This window comes from Schistocerca cancellata, chromosome 1 (assembly GCF_023864275.1).
Source record: "Schistocerca cancellata isolate TAMUIC-IGC-003103 chromosome 1, iqSchCanc2.1, whole genome shotgun sequence".
NCBI lineage: Eukaryota > Metazoa > Arthropoda > Insecta > Orthoptera > Acrididae > Schistocerca > Schistocerca cancellata.
The window spans coordinates 337,548,657-337,561,904 of NC_064626.1; positions in this window are offsets into that span (position 1 = coordinate 337,548,657).

Genomic DNA, 13,248 nt, shown 5'->3' on the forward strand with positions numbered 1-13,248 from the left:
CAGCCATTGGAAAGGACTGAATGGAATTGAGCAGAAAAGAAATTTGTGGTACTACTTAACGGGAACAAACCCTGCCTGTCTAACCCATGTTAATTTAAGCAAGTATTTGACCCATTTCTGAAAAACCTTAATATTTTTACTCTATGTTACATGATGCTAAGAGACGCAACTGTACTAAAATCTACTTTATCCATTTTATAGTTTTTTAAAAATATTTTTTTAAAATTTAGTAACAGAAAATAATAAATTTTTTCGGCATAAATTTTTTTGTGAACTTCCTAATGGGGGAATATTAATGAGTGTAGCACCAGAGCTGGATTTTTATGTTATGCATTGTCTCTGAAAATTTCATTTATTTATCTATGATAGTTTTGATATGATGGGGCATATGTATTGAAAATTTTAGTTTGTGGGAAATTGACTTTAAAGAAAAAACTTTTGACAGTTATTACTTACAGTTAATTAAAACTGTCCTGCTGCATATGATGGCCCTTCTTTGGCCTCTAGCAGGTCTTCCAGCTTCTTTTTCACTTTCCTGGATGTCTGTCTTGCTTTCTTGGCCATATTAGATGCAGACCTGTCTGCATCGGCTATCCTCATTTTATCACAAAGTTGCAGCCCAGTGATCATATTTTCACCAGGAATAATTCCCAACTTTCTTAGTACCCAGTAATTACCACAACTGAACGTAATTCACCAGGAATAATTCCCAACTATCTTAGTACCCAACAATTACCACAACTGAACGTAATAACAGCATCACGAACTCTTAGTTTCATTGTATGCATGCCTTCAAATACAATTTTAGGAAGGCGGCTCCAAATTATGCTGTTGAAACATTCATTTGGGTTCTGTGTATGCCCATGCAGACATTTCCATAGAAGGTCAGGATGAGGCAAGTCTATGAAAATAGGTTTAACTGCTGTAATAACCACAGCAGGAAGACAATGCTGGTGAGAATAAGATTCTCCAGTTGCCTAAGCCTATTGTATTTGCACCACGAATTTTCTCCCGATGGACACAACCCATGACATAGCTTACCATCAGTAGAGGACTTGTGGAATAATATGGCCCAAAGATCTCTCTTCATTGCCTCCAGATTTTATTTATTTCTCGTAATTGTCTGCTCATAGTGTACCTACAAGTTTTCTGTTTCAGTTTTAGTTAACCGACCCTGTCCGGTCAACAATTTTCCATCTTCAAATTTTTTTCCTCTCATATCAACAGTTATTTTTTGCAGCCTTGTTCCCAAACGTTTTTGAACATGGCCTACCCATTCTATTTTGCTAATAATAGCATCTCCATATAGCTAAGAGTTCACCACATGGTTGTATGCCTTACTCTCAACATCGCCCTAATATTTCGTGTACTGTACACCTCTTGTTTCTACAGAGCGATGAAATATTTGTTGTACTCCATGAACTTCTATGCCACCACTTGTTCCTCTAAAATCAGTTGTGCTCTTTATGTTCATTGACTTTACAACATTTGCAATATTTAGACATTATCTCCACATCTAACACTCGTCACTAGTCCATTCAGAGAAGTATGTCGTCTTCTCTGCCAACTTTCATTAGCTGCCACGGCAATGTCCAAACATCCACCATTTTCTTCCACTGCTTCCCTCGCAGCTTTCCTCACTGACCTCACATACAACTTCCTCTAATATTGCAGTCAGTTTCTTAAATTTATTTGGTGGTTGATGGGTTGATGTATGTTCATCACAGAACAAAATGTTTTCCTGCAGCCAAGCCCTTGCCAATGGATCGTAAGGCATAAACTAGTCTAGTATTGATTTCATAAGAGACACTTGCATCTGGTTTTGAAGAACTCATAAATGAAATCACAGCTGAGCATTTAGTGCAAATTAAATCCAAAGCAATTGCTAGGGCTTTTCTCCCACTAGCACTCTCACAGATTATCACGCTTTGTGACTCACCACACTGTCAACACGTACAAATTTAGAAATTACGTCGGATAATATTCTCAAATGTACAATAATGTTACTGCACCCCTTTTCACTTACAGTATATTCCTTGTAACTCTCTTGAAATGGTGAGAGCTTCTTTGGTGATACGCTTGATGAAAAATTAGAATTAGAAACATCGTTGCCAGGCGACATAACCTCTTGTACACAAAGCTTTCAAAAGCTTCCTCTAAATTGTCGTTTCTTGAAAATGCCTTTACGTTTCGTCATCTTAAATAAACACAACAAAACACACATAAACAAGCACTGCAAACGTAAGTATGACAACTACTTGAAATCACACTTGTACAAAACTAACAGCGTGTTTGAAAGCGTGTTGTTTTACAAACAGCAGAAACAAAAGAATACCGACCGTTGCATTCCAAGGATATCCAACACTCAGGAGTAAAAAGAAATCCCAAACGTGCAATGTAGGGGATATAAAGATCTAAAAGATATGCAGAAACGTGGGTGACAGGAAAGTGGGCGTCGCATATAAACACACGTGGTAGGAAAATGCTCTTTAAATGGTCGAAAAAATCTTTTTTCAGCAAAATGCTTTTCAGAGTACTTAAATAAAATCTTAATTCATCAAAATATTACGAAATGGTTCAAATGGCTCTGAGCACTATGGGACTTATCTTCTGAGGTCATCAGTCCCCTAGAACTTAGAACTACTTAAACCTATTTAACCTAAGGACATCACACACATCCATGCCCTTGGCACGATTCAAACCTGCGACCGTAGCGGTCGCGCGGTTTCAAACTGTAGCGCCTAGAACCGCTCGGCCACCCTGGCTGGCGAAATGTCATGAAACCCGAAAGTCGATTTTTTTCGACCTGTACCACGGTGTGGTCCCCTTAACTAAAGGAAGAAAGAAGTGATAGAGCACCTTCTGAAGTATCAAGAAGTTACTATAATTACTATAAGGGCAATTCGAAAAGAAACGAGTCATAGGCCACCAAATAAAGACTGCTGATTGGATCGTAAAGTTATTGCGTACGGAAGAAGGTGTGGTCGCTGTAAGAGCGGCGAGTAGGCACACTCACTGCTGGAGGAACACGGGCGCCCACCCAAGTGACGATGCAGACTTTAGCAGTCGTTCGTGCTGTAAACGGTAAAATGAAGGCTCCAGAAGAAGTACACAGCGATGTAGAGCCTTTTCAGTCAGGAAAGGAATGCGGGGAACGGGAAGAGGACTCCACGTCCGTTGCAAGCTCCAAAGCGTGACACAAGCGATTCAAGGAAGGTCACGAGGCATTGCTCGTCGATGGACGATCTGGATCGCTACACGAAATTACCTGCTCCACTATCCAGCAGGTGCATGCTCTCATTATTGACACCGATGTCGGATCGAGCGTCGCAATTGCAACAGACATGCACCGCTCTCGAATCACTTATGCCTTTCTCCGATGAGTTTCCTTTCTCCGTACTTCTTCCGCTATGAGGTAACGCACTACACCCCTTTGCTCTTCTTTTGAAGCCAGGATTATTCTGTTTTCAGCACTGCTGAATGCAGCGCACGGTCGACGCGTGCATTTACTCGTTCTGTTGCCACGTGGGTGTGCGCTCGTTTCTCTCTATCCGTGAGTTGTGGGCCTCAGCGTGCTAATAGGATCGTAACTTCTTCCGTAGGCAACGTCATAACGATCCATTAAGCGGTTTCCATTTAACAACTGCCGGTTTGTTTGTTTTCCTTTTGCTTTGGCAACGGAGGGAAGTGTGAGGGGCATAAAATAAAAAGCGTGTCCAAGACTTAATGCAAGAAGTAGATTGTATGTTGTAGCAGTTACGCAGAGGTGAGGAGACTTGCACAAGACAGACTAGAATGGAGAGCTGCGTCAAGCCAGATGTCGGTTGAAGTCTAGAACAAAAATATGTTTCTCTGCCAATGGCTTACCATAGTTGCGTGTTCACGAAAGCACTGAATCGAGGTGGCGGTTACTATCTGCAAGGGCGGGCGCTACAAAATTACGGTTAAAATTCACTGTCGTCAAGGAGTAGTTATCCTGGCGGCGGTTCCATTTCCATGTCGCTGAGTACTTTCGACCCGGAATGTTACCTTCCGGCCCCCACAGGATATGTCCTCTAAGGCAGAGTGAGACTCTATGAGAAGCACACATTAGTGTCAGCAACTGCCATCTACAGACATCTTCGGGAACTTAATTCACAGCTGTAATATTGTGCTCCTTGGCGAGGAAATTGTATACAATCGGTTTCTGTACATCCAAGTTTTGTTGGGTATTGGGACAGCAGCTGTATAGGAATATGACTCCACATCGTATACTTTATTTAGATGGAGGAAGTGTGTAGAGCATCGTAGGTATCCATGAATAACCTCTTCCATTCCAAATATTCTTTTTGAATTACACGCATAGTATTTTTTGCAGTATGTTTCAGTTTTAAACAACTTAACTATAAGTTTTCTATTATATCTTTATATTCCACCACGTGAAATGACGCCATAGTATTTGACGATTTTATATTACCGGCACAAGAGGAATACAGTCCTCCCTTTAACGCTATCACAGCGTAATCGGTTTAAGATCCTGTTGAACAATCCTACGTACGGTAAGAATGGCTATAGTGACCATGGCGGACAAAGTGACCATTTAATTTTATTCTTATAGAGACGGCTGAACTTTAAACTATTCAAAGGGACTTACTTGGTATTGTTAGCGAGTTTAGGGGTGATTGAATATTTTTTGATTCCTGTACGTCGGACGTAAGGTAAGTGACACATTAATTTGCATGTTTTAGAACTTATGTTGTATTAAAGTATACTTTGTGACAACTGGTAGTATTCTGATAAAACGACAGTATTTTAGCCTTCGAAACCACGTGTTTATGAAATGTCTAAGACACGTAATTTCGTAATCGCGTAATTGAGTCCCATCTGGCATTTGACCACTTGGGCACTTTGCCCAAACATATTTGTTGTGATGTAGTTATCTTTTATTCACACAACTGACTTGATATTAATACAGCAGTATTTCAAAAACAAGTTTAATAAAACATTAACATGCTAACAACTTGGTGAAATGGTAAGTTCACTTGCAAGAGACGTATGATAAGATGCATTCAAATTATTCATTAAAATAACTTCAACGATAATCGGATACCCAAACTATACAGTAGGTACTGGATTCTATAAGTGCGGTTCGTTGTATATCGAGAGCGGGTCAAGATATATCGACCACCGCATAGATACTGCACAGCAAAGCGATGTCACGAGGTGGCAGTGAGATGCCAGGAAGAAACTGTGACTCCTGTAATTCCACCGACTCGCGTCTGTCCTGAAACAGCGTCATCAGATGGTAGCAGGACAGCTCTGTTCGAGGTCGGATCCTGCCCACTTCCAGGAGGTTCCTACCGAAATGACGTCGTCGTGCTGCCCACACGCCGTGACAGCCACTGTCAACCGTCGGGGAGTAAAGACACTTCCGTCTCCTGTGAGCCGTGCCTGCGCGCCAGCGCTGTCAGAACTTGTGTTTTCTACCGACTGTCCGGAAGCCACAGTGCGGCCATTCTCCACCTGTGTCACTTCGTCACTCAGTAATCCAGGCTCTTTTAGTGTTTTTGATGAATCGAAAGTCCACGTGTGCAGATTCGTAGCTACAGACGACCATATCGAACGAAGATAATTTTGTTGTAATTAATAAAGTATTACTTATTCAGAGTCTTTTATTTAACTGCATTAGTACTGACCACCCCTCTGTCCTAGAAGTTGGACACAACAGTAGGAAAAAAGATGCCTACGAGAATGGAGAGCTGTATAAAGGAGAAGTGAGAGGCAATAACAGTGATGTCGGCCCACACGTCACTGACGTATGAGGTGTCAACACTGCCGTCCTGTTTTACAGTACGTCCAAGACACGTCACACCTTTGCCAAAAATTAAAATTAGGCCAACAACACCAAAGAAACAAATGCCAGAGAAATGATAAGCCAGAAAAAGTAAAGTTGTGCCTGTAAAAAATAAATTGTTACAAGACAAGTTAAAAAGAGATAAGCAGATCAATATGAGAAGAAAAAGCCAGAAGACAGTTGAAGAAAGATAAACAGATCTACAAGAGAAGAAAGAGCCAGTAGAAACTAAAGAAGAATCTGTTTAAGCGAATAATAAGAAAGTAAAGACATTATGGGGAACGGATGCAGTAAACTGGAAGAAGCAGCTTTTTGTAGAATACAGTAAAGAGGGAACACTTCGTGCTTGGAAACCTTCTCAGTAAGGATTATGAAGCAAGGCTTAGAGGCTCTAGTTGTGTGCAGTGAGCTTATGAAGAATTTGCTGGTCGTGACGAGGTCAAAGACGTGATCATGTCTGAATGTTGTATTCTTTGCTTCAGTATTGAACATAAGTTGATTTCAAGCATCTAACAAATGTTGCTCTGTATCTTCGAAATCAAAATTTATGAACACTTTATATAGTTTGGTTGTTTTTTAAATGTATTCAAACTTTTTTCAAATTAAAAATTGTTTCGTTCAATAAATGTGTATCACACTCTCTTCCTGTTGACAGTGTCCCAAATTCTTCAGATGGTTCTTATATTTCCTTTTGTCTGTCTCTAGGCATTTTGTCCTACTTGCCAGGCAAAACGTGTCCATTTCACGGACTGTTATTTAAGCTCACATTCCTTGTACAAAACAAGAATCTGAGTAACAATACAGTGGTTTTGTTGTTACAGAATGTATACAGTTTATACAAATGTACTTTAATGCATATCTATGAAATCAGGTCGGAGAAAACATCTTACTTATGGCGGTCACCTTACGGAGTTTCCGCTCTTCAGTTTTCCAACAATTATTACAAATATCTTACAATGGAGATACTACTTGCAGTTGATGTCGTTACACTCTAAGTGCTATTCTGATCGCACACACACATGTAACGAAAACTGGTTGGGTGTATTATACACTCCTGGAAATGGAAAAAAGAACACATTGACACCGGTGTGTCAGACCCACCATACTTGCTCCGGACACTGCGAGAGGGCTGTACAAGCAATGATCACACACACGGCACAGCGGACACACCAGGAATCGCGGTGTTGGCCGTCGAATGGCGCTAGCTGCGCAGCATTTGTGCACCACCGCCGTCAGTGTCAGCCAGTTTGCCGTGGCATACGGAGCTCCATCGCAGTCGTTAACACTGGTAGCATACCGCGACAGCGTGGACGTGAACCGTATGTGCAGTTGACGGACTTTGAGCGAGGGCGTATAGTGGGCATGCGGGAGGCCGGGTGGACGTACCGCCGAATTGCTCGACACGTGGGGCGTGAGGTCTCCACAGTACATCGATGTTGTCGCCAGTGGTCGGCGGAAGGTGCACGTGCCCGTCGACCTGGGACCGGACCGCAGCGACGCACGGATGCACGCCAAGACCGTAGGATCCTACGCAGTGCCGTAGGGGACCGCACCGCCACTTCCCAGCAAATTAGGGACACTGTTGCTCCTGGGGTATCGGCGAGGACCATTAGCAACCGTCTCCATGAAGCTGGGCTACGGTCCCGCACACCGTTAGGCCGTCTTCCGCTCACGCCCCAACATCGTGCAGCCCGCCTCCAGTGGTGTCGCGACAGGCGTGAATGGAGGGACGAATGGAGACGTGTCGTCTTCAGCGATGAGAGTCGCTTCTGCCTTGGTGCCAATGATGGTCGTATGCGTGTTTGGCGCCGTGCAGGTGAGCGCCACAATCAGGACTGCATACGACCGAGGCAACAGGGCCAACACCCTGCATCATGGTGTGGGGAGCGATCTCCTACACTGACCGTACACCACTGGTGATCGTCGAGGGGACACTGAATAGTGCACGGTACATCCAAACCGTCATCGAACCCATCGTTCTACCATTCCTAGAACGGCAAGGGAACTTGCTGTTCCAACAGGACAATGCACGTCCGCATGTATCCCGAGTCACCCAACGTGCTCTAGAAGGTGTAAGCCAACTACCCTGGCCAGCAAGATCTCCGGATCTGTCCCCCATTGAGCATGTTTGGGACTGGATGAAGCGTCGTCTCACGCGGTCTGCACGTCCAGCACGAACGCTGGTCCACCTGAGGCGCCAGGTGGAAATGGCATGGCAAGCCGTTCCACAGGACTACATCCAGCATCTCTACGATCGTCTCCATGGGAGAATAGCAGCCTGCATTGCTGCGAAAGGTGGATATACACTGTACTAGTGCCGACATTGTGCATGCTCTGTTGCCTGTGTCTATGTGCCCGTGGTTCTGTCAGTGTGATCATGTGATGTATCTGACCCCAGGAATGTGTCAATAAAGTTTCCCCTTCCTGGGACAATGAATTCACGGTGTTCTTATTTCAATTTCCAGGAGTGTAGTTAACATCTGAACACTTATAAAAGTAGATATAGTTATTATGATGTTTTTATATGTATGATAAAGGATATTCTGGCTGTATTTAGGGGCTTTAAGGTATTGGATTGTAACACCGAAACCACTCGCAAATAAATAACAACTAATACATACAGGTGACTGTATTGTCATTGCTGCACATTTATACAACCATGTTACTGCGAAAAATTTCGAGGCATTATCGCATGAACTTTCATTGCAGGAAGAGGCATGACGATTTTGTGCCAGCGCTGTTAACTGTGTATTATCAGACAAATCAAAAGTAACATAATAGTATGAGCAATGGAGTTCTTGTACTTTCGTACATGTAAGGGAGTTATCTTTGATTGTCCTGTCGATAAAAATGAAGTTTCAAAGCAGATCGTCACATAGGGATCCGTGGTATTAATGAGATGGTAAACATCACATATCAATAGATATAAAAATTGTTAAATATGAATCTCTATTTACGAATAAGGTTAGTGGCATGCGAAAAAACAGCTAGTGGAAAGATACTCTACAATAGCTAATGGAAATACTGAAGAATAATCGAAAGAACGATGATTCTTAAAGGAGCATGGATCTACCATCGCTTCTCGACCATTAAAACTGTATGAAAGAGAATTGCCATCAATGGTTAAAATTTGTGAAAAAAAGGGGAATTCTCTTTCGTAAGAGAGAGTGGTCTAGATTTAGATGTTACTGTGACTTATAATACCTCCACTGACTGCCACTTTCCCCGACCCACAGTGCCAGAGGCCCAGGCTGAAGGGCATATCGCCTCCCATAGAGCGAGCACCAGAGACGCATTCTATAAACGTGCAGCGGCTAGCCTCGCTTAAGAATGGACGCCTTGCGAAGAGCCTGGCGGACAGTCCGAAATGTGCAGATACCTGTGGACCCCTGTAGACACTAAAATAAATCGTAAGAACTGTAATAAATGTAGTCAGTCCGTATCTTGTTCATCATTATCAACCTGTTTTATTTACTTATCTATTCCTTAATCGAATAACATTTTGCTGTTCCATTTCACTTAATTATTGCCCTGAAAATGGGACTGTCTCATTGATAATTTGCACGCTACGTAATGTCATTGAGAATGTGGAAGGATTTACTACATTTTTGGCTCCGAGCGTGGGACAATGCAGTTGCTAACATACATGTCATTGTATATTAGATATCAAAGAACTGTCAGTTCACTACAATTTGGCACCGTATGTGGTGCAAGGTAATTAGTAATCTACATATCACTTGGTGGAAGAGATGGAAGAATTTTCTTGTTCACTACAGAGTTTTGATAAACTGAAAAAGGTTAGTAAGTGGTAGTTATTAACGTTCTTGGTCCAATAGTTGTTACTTATTGCCAGCGGAATCGAACTCTGTTGTAGCAAGTAAGGAAGTGCTCTTTCACTGAGAAAATTCACTAGCTTTCAGTACAATACAGTCCGCACTTGGATATTAAGTCCTCATATTTTGTACACTATTGTATATCTCTTATCTTCCACAAATCACCAGGAAGCTGGCTTGTGGGTAGGAAGGAAGGATATCCTTTCCGGGTTCCTAGTCTGCCAGTCAACACTGCCTTACTCGTCTTTCTTTCTTCAGTTGGCTGAAATGGTTGCTTTTGTCATAAATGAGTATTGCGTTTACTTGTAACAATATACATTTTTTCAAGAAATAAAAAAGCCATCCAGCTGACTGTATAGCATTAAACGCAATGAAGATTGCTCAGAGCTGTAATTATTTTTTCATAAAAACTTATTTATATTGAGCTAGCTGAGTATTCGGCGTTGCCGGATTATAAATTTATTCTAATCTTCTATTAGTCCACGTCCTTGTTCCCGTCTCTCTCAATCCATCTCCTCCTCCCCCTCTGTCCCTTTCCTCCACTCCTTCTCTCTCTCTCTCTTTCCACCTCGTCCACCCTACTCTCTGGGTGTCTCATTTTGCCTATGTCTCTGTCCCTTCCCTTGAAGCCCTCTTTCTGTCCACCTTCTCTTCACCCCTCTCTCCATTTGTTCTATCCCCTCTGTACTTCTCCTGCTTCCCCTATATCGCTACAGCTCCCTCTCCCTCTACTCTCTTTGTCCCTCTCACTATCCGCCTCATCCACCTTTCGTTTCTCCAATTAATCTCCCCCCCCCCCCCCCAACCCAGTAGGTGGCTGGAGGTTCCTGATTCTTTCAAGATCATAAGTAATATGTGTACCATATTTCTTTGAACTCGTTGCAGGGATTTAGGATGTGCTCGTTACACATCAACTTGCCAGGGTATGCCTATTTCAAAAATATGTTTTGATTATATATGACATATTTCACCTTCATCTTTACAGAATTGTGCCCAGCATTTTCGGTTTCCCGCAGCTCGTTGTTTATTAAGTCGTGTCTCCCGGGCTATCTGTCGAACAATAATATTTTTTCTTGGCATATTCAGCGACATATGCGCGTAATGTCTGTGAAAACTTTTGGGAATACACTCATGATGAAGGAAGCAATAAATTAAAATGTCATGTATGATACATCAGGTTTTCAAGTATCCCAGTGTTTTAAGTTACATCTCCTCAACTGTGTGCCTTACGGTTGTATAATTTTGCTGGTACATTCAGTGATGTAGGTGTATACTGTGTGTGGAAAACACTGCTAGTAATAAGAAGTAATAAACTGAAACGTCGCGCTTCATGCAGCTGTTTCACTGCATGGACAGCGAAAACGTAGTAGGCGACAAACTTTTTACCATTCATCATTTTGTGGGGATCGACAGGGTTAAAAAATTTTATAAATTTTTGAAATCATGTGGACAGGTTTTTTTTTTCAATTTACGAAGTGCTCTCATTCTCAAATACTGGATACATGAAATATAGACATTCACGCGACATCGCTTGCACTGGTTTTTCAAACCCAACACCCGCCCACTTGATAAATATGTGCTTCTATCCCTAGAGTCATACGGTGAGTGATGCATGTACCACGTTTGGTAGAAACAGGCTCAGTGAATTAGGAGGAAGTGTGGAATACACATACATAAATATATACATCCATTTTTATAACGTGTATCGTTTCCATTATACATCACATTTCACTATATGACTGGCCTATGAGTATTGGCGTAAGGAAACAGTGCATTCAAAACGTGTTGCACACAACATGACATCCAGGAGAGACACACATTTCCTAGGCAGAGCAACAATTTGTCAGCATCGATACCCTCCAGGTCTGGCAATCCATTTTCAGCAAAGCTATCAGTCAGATGAGGTGGGGCAGGCATCACATATAGGTCTGTTCTATACACGTTCCGTCTGCATCCAGTGACACAGTTCGCAGCGATTCATTTTCTCGGCTGCCATCACCGTCTCGGCGAGACGCCAAAGCTATCGGCCACGCATCGCCCGCAATACGCCGTGCGTACGTGCGCGAGCGCGTGTTGTCATGTGGCCTGCAGCGGTGCTAATGGCGTGGATGCTGCGTCATTAATAACACACACACACCCGACTCCCGCCACAGCCACCCACGCCCTCATACGTCGCGTGGCGTGTCGATGGCCCGTATTTGGGACGCCTAAAACACTTGTGGAAGGCGTCAAGTAAATTACGCATCCACGGTAATGAGGAATTTTTTAATTTTGTGTTGTCCGTCGGGCAGTCTCCATAATTGAAGTTTTGTGGTAGGGGATCGTGCTGGTTCATCGTGCTCTTGTCACTGTTTCCGAAAAATGGAGCTTTGATCATCATTTAAATTTTGTAGGCGGGAGCCCGTTGCACAAGAATTACAGCCGCGACATGGAGGCAGTACATTTTGTACCGGCCGGATCGTGTAGTAGTTTTGAATCTGCACCTATTTTATAAATACATGGCACAACAAACAGTTTAGTTGCACTATACATTGTTATTTATATTCCATTCAAGGATCGACCAACTTGCAGAAGGCGACTGAAGGGTATTCATAGATTCTGCTTTGAACACAGAGCTTTGAAAGTAGCGACTAAATTTGGCACGGTATGTGTTCTGAATTGTCGAAACACATACCCGTTACAAAGTATTCGTTACTCATGTTACAGAGGCCCGCCTGGTTAGCAGTGCGGCCTAACACACGGCTTTCCGGATTGGGAAGGAGCGCCTGGTCCCCGGCACGAACACCGGGCGGACTCGTGTCGAGGTCCGGTGAGCCGGCCAGTCTGTGGATGGTTTCTAGGTGGTTTTCCATCTGCCTCGGCGCATTCGGGCTGGCTCCCCTTATTTCGCCTCAGCTACACTATGTCGACGATTGCTGCGCAAACAAGTTCTCCACGTTCCGATACACCGCTATTACTCTACCACGCAAACATAGGGGTTACACACGTCTGGTGAAGACGTTCCCTGGGGAGGAGTGTGTGTATGTGTGTGTGTGTGTGGGGGGGGGGGGGGGTCCACCGTGGGCCGAACCGCACAATAACCCTAAGAGAGTGGATCGGTGTGTGGCGGCGGAGGGGTTGACTGCGGTAGTCGTCGTGGTGTTGTGGACCTCTCCGTCGTTTCTAGGCCCCTGGTTAACATACAATACAATACAATATGTTACACGTCGTTACTGCTGAGAGCTGACCGTGTTTGTGTTTCCTGACACACGAGTGACATGATAGATAGTAGGGGAACAGAACATACAGGTTGTTTCAAAAATGACCGGTATATTTGAAACGGCAATAAAAACTAAACGAGCAGCGATAGAAATACACAGTTTGTTGCAATATGCTTGGGACAACAGTACATTTTCAGGCAGACAAACTTTCGAAATTATAGTAGTTACAATTTTCAACAACAGATGGCGCTGCGGTCTGGGAAACTCTATAGTACAATATTTTCCACATATCCACCATGTGTAGCAATAATATGGGGTAGTCTGTGAATGAAATTACCCGAAACCTTTGACAAAGTGTCTGGCGGAATGGCTTCACATGCAG